Consider the following 9,200-nt stretch of genomic DNA (forward strand, 5'->3'; position numbering starts at 1 on the left):
GTCATTGAAAAATCGCTAAGCAGTCTGATCCTTATACGTGCAAAGAATGAAAAACAAAAGTAAATCAGACCAACAAAAAAATTAAAAAATTGGTGACAGACTGGTACTAACAAATTCTAGTTTATTTTCCTCTCATATAAAATTATGTTGCAAGCACAAGTCTGAAACACTCAGTCATTCGGAATGAGTCAGTTGTACAGCACTGGGCTCTGTGGTTCAGCTTTCAGAAAGAAATTAGCCCGGAGAAAGTGTGCATAAGGTACATGAAACTGATGACTGCATGCCAAGTCCACATAAACGTGGGGATATACCCATTATGTAATAGAGCAGATTTTGTAGGAAAAAAAGTACAGTGAAATATCAGATTCAACTTTTATAATTTATGCAGACAAAAGTAACTTATAATTCTTTTGTTATTTATAGTAAATATGACTGGCATTTTCTTGAGAAAAGTTAATCGATATTTATTAATGCACAATACATTTGCCAATTAAATAAAATAGAATTGTCACATTCATCTGTTGTAAACAAAGTTATGTGGGGGTTGTTATTTATTTTATTTTTAAAGAAAGATAACAGCATTTGATCAGTTGTTGGTCCATTTCATAGAGCCATTTAACAAGTGTCGTCGATTGCCTTTTTTCCATGTCCTATGTAGAAAGAAATGGATCTACGACCCTTGGGAAGCGGATATCTGATGAGATTTTCATATCGTATCTTGTCCATGGATCTTACCCCGAAACCTCTCCGCAATTTCGACGGCATACGCTACCAATCTTCTCATCATCATCATCATCATCATCATCATCAATAAGAAGAACAACAATAGTAACAATGAACTCAGAATGGTAGGTTGTATGATGGTCGAACCAGAGCACATTTTTTTTTAACAATGTATTCATGCATGTTGCTTCTCTTTCTGTCAAATACCATCCTACGTTGGCCAGGCTGTGTTATCGTACCTGATTATAGTTATGATACATGTTCTTTTTTAAAATGACAATAATAATTTTGTTTATGTATACAAATTCATCATTTTATATCAGCTGAATGGCGACTGTTTCTTAAAATCATTTTAAACTTAACACAATGTTTTTTCTTTTCTTCAGATAGATACTAGATGACAAACCATTCCTTGCCGTGAAGGGACGCAGCTTATGCTTTACACAATATTGAATTCAAAACCTATCTTTACAAATGCTCACTCTCGAAATCTTGTATAACTATAATGACGCAAACAATGGCCTCTGTACCAAAACATCCAAGGCGAAATCAGCTGTCTTAATTTATTTAGTTTTTTATCCTATTTTCTCTACATTTTTTATGCACGGTCCTCAAATAATTGAAGGTCAGCGGAAAACATACTTGTCTTGAGGGTGATAGCTGCAAGTGATTTACAGATACAGAGTTTCACTATTCACAGATTACACGATATAGATCTTAAAAATGGAATCCTTCTCTTTGACACTTCGTCACTCAGAGTGTCACAACACTGCCAAAATGACTGAATGGAAAAAGAGTTTATCGTTACTGCCGCAAAGATGCAAATTCGTTATATTGGCCAATGTACGAAAAAATGGTAGGAAAAATATATGTTCATAAATAGGTAGGTAGGTCGGTTGATCAGTAGGTTGGCATGACTACTTTCATACTTAATCAATCCCTAAATGCTTTGAATATTTTGGAATGTTTTTATTGAAACAACAACAAAAAATTCCAACTTAAATTCAAACATACGAGAGTAAAAATGGATTATATCAGGAAGCGTGAATCGAAACAGCAACAGACTACTGTATGCACATACCGCGACAACCAAATGTATGTTTAACATCAATATTTTCAAACGATTCATTTGTTTTTAATGCATTTCGTCGTGAAATGTACACTCATTTCAATAATTGTTTTTAGCGCATTTCATTGTGAAATGTACACTCATTTCAATAATTGTTTAACATTTAAACTTTTCATTCAGGATTTCGATTGCTCACCGACATCAGTGACATGTATAAAAGAAACAGAGTTGTGAAGTTAGTATTTTTGGCAAATAAACTGATCGAATATTGAAAAGTTTCATCAAATTAAAGAATATTCAAATTTAAATAAAATTAAAGAATATTCAAATTTAAATAAAATTACAGAAATTAAAAGTTTTAATACAATGACGGAATATTTAAAATTAAATCAAATTATATAATATTCAAATTTAAATTAACAGTTACACAATACTAGAGGTTATTTAGAAGTGACATATTTTTTAAAGATTGTTTATTTTATATTTAATTTTAAACATACTAAACTGGGAAAACATAGTGATGTATGCGAACCCTATCCAACCGCACTCAATTAATTTTCCGTTCCTGTTCAGACGACGGCAAACCACGTCACTAAATCGGACGCCCCATGCAGCTGAATTATGGGTAACCATTTATTGAGCTGAACCACAGAGCCCAATACCACTTCCTCAGCGTCCGCCATTTTGTAGGCTATCGAAGGGTGGAGGGTAGTAGTCATTTCGATAATCTGATAATTTCGAGCTTGTCTTTGGAATAAGACAACAATCATGTCAAAACGTGAAGAGCTAGTAACATGGGCAAAGCTTGCCGAACAGGCAGAACGCTTTGATGATATGGCTGCAGCGATGAAAGAGGTTACTGAACTGTCGGCCAAGGATGAAAAGAATAAGGAACTGTCGACGGAGGAGAGAAATCTACTATCAGTAGCATACAAAAATGTGGTTGGTGCAAGGCGATCATCTTGGAGAATGATATCAATGATAGAATCCAAGACTGAAAAGAATGAGTTAAAAGCTATTCAAGCTAAAAAATTCCGAGCCAATATAGAGGCTGAGCTGGATAAGATCTGCAACGAGGTTCTAAACCTGCTTGATCATTACCTTCTCCCTGGTGTTACCAATGATGAGAGTAAAGTCTTCTACTTGAAGATGAAGGGCGATTACTACAGGTATAGATCTGAATATTCCTCGGAGGTGGTGAAGAAAGATGTGACCGAAAAAGCACAAGCGGCATATACAGATGCGTTTGATCTGGCCAAAGCCAAGATGGCTCCCACCCATCCAAATCGTTTGGGATTAGCACTGAATTTCTCCGTGTTCTATTATGAAATTCTCAATGCACCAGATAGAGCCTGTCATTTGGCTAAGGAGGCTTTTGATGATGCAATTGCAGAATTGGACAATTTAGATCAAGATTCCTACAAAGACAGTACACTGATAATGCAGTTGCTTCGCGATAACCTCACCCTCTGGACCTCCGATGCACAACAGGAGCAGGAGCAGGAAAGCCAAGACAACTGAGCTACTTTTAGATCTTATTAGTGATATGAAGTGAACAAATTGTTCAAAATCTTGACACATTTGTGTCCTTTTAGTGCATCAAATATTATATTTCTTGCTACAAAATTCCTCATTTCTGTCGTATGAAATTAAAATGTATACAGCATGCATGCAGTATAGTGATCTAATGCGCCATTTCACGATCCAATTGTGTTGTGAGTTTGTATCATTACATGTGCATATACCAAGAGTAGATCACAATGTTTCCTGTATCATGAGATTATTGTGCTCAAAGACATGTAATGAAATATTTCGGTTGCAAAATTTGCCATACATAATTGCTGTTAATTTGCTCTTTTGCTCGAGAACTTTAGCAAGAATATTGTGTTTTCTGAAGAAATATGTACTGTAAAAGTTCCCATTTCATTTTGTGAGGATAGTTCTAATGTTTAGTATTCTTGTGCGCGGTATTTTATTTCTAGATTACAGGCTTTTCCATATTGGTACAATATTGCATGAATATTCCACTCGTTTTAAGTAACGCAAATTATCTTTTTTATGTTCAATACATTTAAATATTAATAAATGAAGACTTGCAATGTACACAAGTGTTCAAAAGTACTTATTTGATTTAATGAATCAGTAATTAACTCATAATTTATGTACCTCATTGCAGATAGCTACTCTGCAGTTGTGGAAATTAGTTTATGCATGTCCTAACACTTGCAAGCTTAGTAGAATTTGTTGGTTGATGAACTCGCATTTCACCATGATATTTTTAACAGGGGAATGATCACATTTCTTTTAGTTCAGCTGATTCAGTTCCGTTTGTCTGACGTTAATAGAAAGCAAGATGTGGATATAGTTACTAATTGACGTCAGCTGTATCAGCATTTAGATTATATATTTTTTGGCAAATTTAGACGTGTACACCATCCAATATCTGTTTAATACTACCATCACCTGTTGTGGCCAATTCTTCAAGACTAATTTACCATTTTACAGGAGCAAGTTATAATAATTTTTGCTCATTTCTTAAAGCACACATACTTCTATGTGTCCTTGGAGAAAGAATATTATGATGGAGTATTTTTAATTTGTCCCCAACTGAAATTCAGACCCAGGTCTGTGGGTTATGGCACCAATTGCCTTTTCTGCACACAACCACCCAATGATCTCTAACCTGTCTGATGGTCTTAATTTCCATAAAGGATATGATTGTCATTTTATTGCACAATTTTGTGGGGGCCATTTTATTCAAGTTGTGAAAACTGCATTAAGAGAAAATGTTTTATCAGTGTTCAGAGATATTACATGTTAGTGAGTTTAAATGGACATGTGACGGGCACATAAGTTTGTTTGCGAGACATGGGTTGCAAAGTTGGTACTTGGCAGGACATTATATTCTTAACGCAAGGGTCATGGGTTAGATACCTATCCATGCAAGTCTCTATCCATTGGGAATGGAACTTGGCTCCCACTCAGACTACATGATATTAAAGTGCTGAGAATGCTAATAAAACTATTCATTTTTTTTCACATTTTTGCAAAATTGGAATTATAGTAGCTAACATAATAGTAAATACTGTAAAATATGAACAAGGTTTTAATGAGAACTGTTGGGTATTCAGACAAGAGAAGCAGACTTCCCATGCCTGAAATGAATACACAAAATTTATTTCCCCAGGTGTGGCTAGTGACAATATCGTTGAAAAACGTCTAGAATGGGTTTGATAATTTGCAGGTGTGTAATTTAGTGTTGTTCAGCAGTGATTGCACATTGCCTTTTTGAATGTTTTAAATCCCCAGGTGGCTAATTGAAGTAAGGCACTTGCCTTTATATATCACTTGCATCTCACCTTGGTCAGTGTGGGTTTGCACAAAAGATTGCCAGTAGCTTCTGAAAGTTGCTTGTTCTTCCTGCACCTAATAAACAGGTGCCAATATATGACCTATCGTGTGCTAAAATGGCTTTAGGCCCAAAAATAACATAACCATCCCCACCAATATATACGCCGTCTCTTGGACTAAAGGTATTGTAAAAGTATAAGATAACGTAGCATCAACCTAGCAACAATTCCATCAATGTTGAAGTGTTTCACTTTCTGGGCAAGAAACAAGTGTAATGAAACATCACCAAAGATGACAAATATTTTTCAGTATTTACTACAAAAGATTGCTCATCTATGAGTAATTGTTGGCATATGTACTGACTTTCTTAAGTCTCTACAATTAAGCTTTAAAGCCATTGCAGTGAATGTAAAAAGTGCACTGGCCCAAACTAAAAATGTTCAGTATCCTAATGGTAAGCTTGGCATAGTATTTTCTCATAATAACCCTACTTTTAACCAATTATATGTTGTTAAAAATGAAAAAAGCATTGTAATTTTCTTATTTATACCCTCATAAAATAATATATCTTGGAATTAACAAGTTTTTCTGATGTCCACATTTCATAATGTATTCATTACATAATCCATCTTCAAACTGCAAAATCAGGATGTGTCAAACTTCTTTACATTGACAATATTATGTGGCTGCTGGCTTGACAGTCAGTTCGAACAAACAGGACTTGGTTTGCTTTGATAACTATCATGTTTCTTCAGAGGTTAAAGCTCAGATTACATTTTGCTAGAGTACATGCAGTTTACATTTTATAACCACCTTTTCATACTCTGTTTTATGTAACTTGAAGAAACACAGCTGCTGCATTTTGTATGCATTTCACAAGCCTGGTTATTACATAAATTTTGAATTTCTGTTCTTTTACAAGTAGTGGGGGTTCATTAACTGTTGATTTGTTTCACCTTGTCGTACCTCAGACATTTAGATTATTTCAACCATTTGGGTTTAAAAGAACACCATCGTCTGGTTCATAGATGCTTGCTTATATTGTGATTCATGTAACATGGATGAGGGCCTTTTGCCAGGTCTTGCCCTCTTGAAATATGGAAAATTCTGTTTAAACTTGATTTCTAGTACAGGCGGTATTGATGAGTCTTAGCATTACATATATCCAGATCAAAATTAAAAATTCAAAACAGAAAATGAAGCTCTTCAGTGTAAGCAGATTACCTGTATATGTGCAATTGCATGTTTAAACATATTTTTCTAATGCCATTTTTGGGGGTGAACATGTATCTTTTAAAAAATCAGAATTATAGTCATAATTTTTGCCACCCGATACCAGGGGACTGATTCATTTTAATTCAGTAACAATACCTATACAATAATTCAGTTCCGATGTGTTTTAGTTGCCTCTGCCGAAAAGTGATAATATAACAATCAGAGCAGGGCAGAATACAACAGTATTATTTGGGCTACATACTTGGCACTTTGGATATGGTCAAAAGACAATAGATTTTGGACAGTATTTTAATTTGCATCTACATTGTTTTCTTTATCTGTGTTCAGATATTTACTGGCCTAGTGGATCTGTGAACTTTTAAATTTTGTCAGTCTTGAGTAAAATAAACTGCACAGACCAATTGAACAAAGACCCTGACCTATAGATGTATTATGCAATGGCAGATCAGGATCCATATTGTTTGCAGTTGCTGATTTTTCTGTGCCTGTTTTGTATCACAAATTTTGACCCCATTCCCAATGCCAAAACCTGTCATAGTTTTGTTTTAATAAAAGCATATTACGCATTGTAAATTATAAAAGATGTTTATGTATATTGACTTTGGGAGAGAAATTACTTTAAATGTGTGTAGCAAGTAATCTAAAGTGTCATTAACATGGACTGTTCAGTTTTTTAAATGTTTAAAAACATTTCTTTTGTTCGTTTTTTGTGTGCAAATTAACTGTTTTCTTATCAAAATACCACAATGCTTGGACCACAGGCCCATTTTGAAAAGGATTGAGAAGAAAAAAATCTGATGAAATTATTAACTTGTCATGCTGCATTTTTTTGTGTTCAGATCCATAGATAACTAAATGATTGTCTTTTTTATGCAGCTGTGACCTAAAGATTGATAGGTCTGTTTTGGGTGAAGCCAGCACAACATTCATTTCTGTCACCTGCAAAACATTGTCAGAACCTGGGTATCAGATTGCTTAATATGGTGTTGGCATTGACATCAGCCCTGTTTGTCTTGCACTGTTGCATGTACATTCCTGAAACTTCATTGTGGCAGATAATTTACATCAGTCAAAATGAGGTCACCGTGACCTGTCTTCATGCTTGACTTAATTGGGTTTTGGAATATACTTCTTATGTGCAAATGGGATAGTATTCTGCAGAAATCTTTTATTTCAGTGTTAGTATTTTATCTTGTAGTTTGTTTAGCATATGACCATCGTGAAAGTTTGTATTCTTGATCTGTTCATTTTTCTAACTTTACATGCCTGTTGTATCATTTACAATTCTGCAGTAAATGCAGCTTAGTTAAATGCATGTAACTAGTCTGTTAACTTTTCCTTCAAAAATTTGTTTTAGGAAATGAGTAATTAATGAGACACTTGCCATCAAATGCTGTTTGTGTAGCCTTATCAAAATGCCTTTTTCGTATAACTGCGTGGAATTTTGATTGTTTTTTTTTTTTAATTTGTTATTATATTAGTGCTTTCATATGCCACTTGCATGTGGTTTGAGATGATTTTCATTCAATAAAAGCGCTGTTCTGTTTTATCTGATTGGAAATTGTCACTTTGAGACAGAACTATGAATGCATCACACATACAGAACAACTTTTTATCCATGTTGGTCACTTTGATCTTGTTTTAGGTCAAATTTATACAGATATAGTTCTCCATTACATCACTTCTGTCATGATTGAAAAGTCTTTATTTTTCTAATATGTCGTATGACCAGGACAGATCTAAAGATTTGTTCATGGCACTTCATATGCCCACACTGCATGTAAACTGGGAAGAAAAGCAAAATTTGACAAGATTGACAGACAACAAGGATTCCATTGAACATGTACATGTCCCTATCACATTTTTATTGGGTTAAAAAATATATAGTGATAAAATGGCTGGTCTATTTCAAACCTGAAAGAAAAGGACTATGAGAAATTATATAAGAGGAGGCCCATGGATAATCTGGTCGTTAATGCAAGATTTTCATCACATTGGCAAAGCATGGGCACAGTAGTGTAATTTTACTTTACAGCAGGACCAGTCCAGTGCTTGAGTGGTTAGAGTGTCTGCCTCGGATGAAGGAGGTTGCATTTACGAACCCCAACTGAGTCATACCAAAGACGTATTAGAAAAATGGTACTAACAGCTGCCTCACTAGGCGCTCAGCATTAAGCAGTTAGTGTTAGGACTGGTCGGCCTGGTGTAGGGATAATGTGACTGGGTGGACATGATGTTCCAGTGCTAGTCTTCACTACAAACTGCTACACTGCAAACATCATAACAATATGACTGGGAAATTGTTAAAGCTGCGTTAAAATTCAAATCTTGCGCGCGCACACACACACACACATGCACTTTCCAGCAGTAGTGTTTGGTTTTTATATATCATTTTGTTATACTTCTTTAACAGTTTCATGCATAGTTATGATACTGTCATCATTAAATTTATTTTGTTTAGGATAAGAACCAAAATGCCAAACTTTTGCTGCACAGAACCTTGTTAGCAGTTTTTTGATTGAATGTCATGAAAACGAACATTCATATGTTGACAAATAACAGGAGATTTTTGGCTTGGATAGATAAATTCCTCTCATTTGTATAAAATAATGTCTACTAATAGTTACTTAATATAGTTTGTATTTCTATTAATAGACTTTTTATAACTTTAACTCTGTTGGGCATTTTTGCTTCGACAAATTAAAGCTTTGTTAGGGGACGTAACTCCTATTATAATCCTAAGAGTAAATGCTTATGCTTGTAGTGGTGATCTCACTTGGTTTTGACAGCTTGTGTAGAGTCATTACAATAAAAAAGGCTT

At 34.6% G+C, this 9,200-nt stretch overlaps 1 pseudogene; it reads left to right on the forward strand.

Annotated features, from left to right (window-relative positions):
- Nucleotides 1-2,437: 2,437 nt before the first annotated feature.
- LOC149781982 (14-3-3 protein zeta pseudogene) lies at nt 2,438-7,926 on the forward strand (annotated as a pseudogene).
- The last annotated feature ends 1,274 nt before the right edge of the window (nt 7,927-9,200 follow it).

Source organism: Sinohyriopsis cumingii, chromosome 15 (assembly GCF_028554795.1).
Source record: "Sinohyriopsis cumingii isolate HCF-2022 chromosome 15, ASM2855479v2, whole genome shotgun sequence".
NCBI lineage: Eukaryota > Metazoa > Mollusca > Bivalvia > Unionida > Unionidae > Sinohyriopsis > Sinohyriopsis cumingii.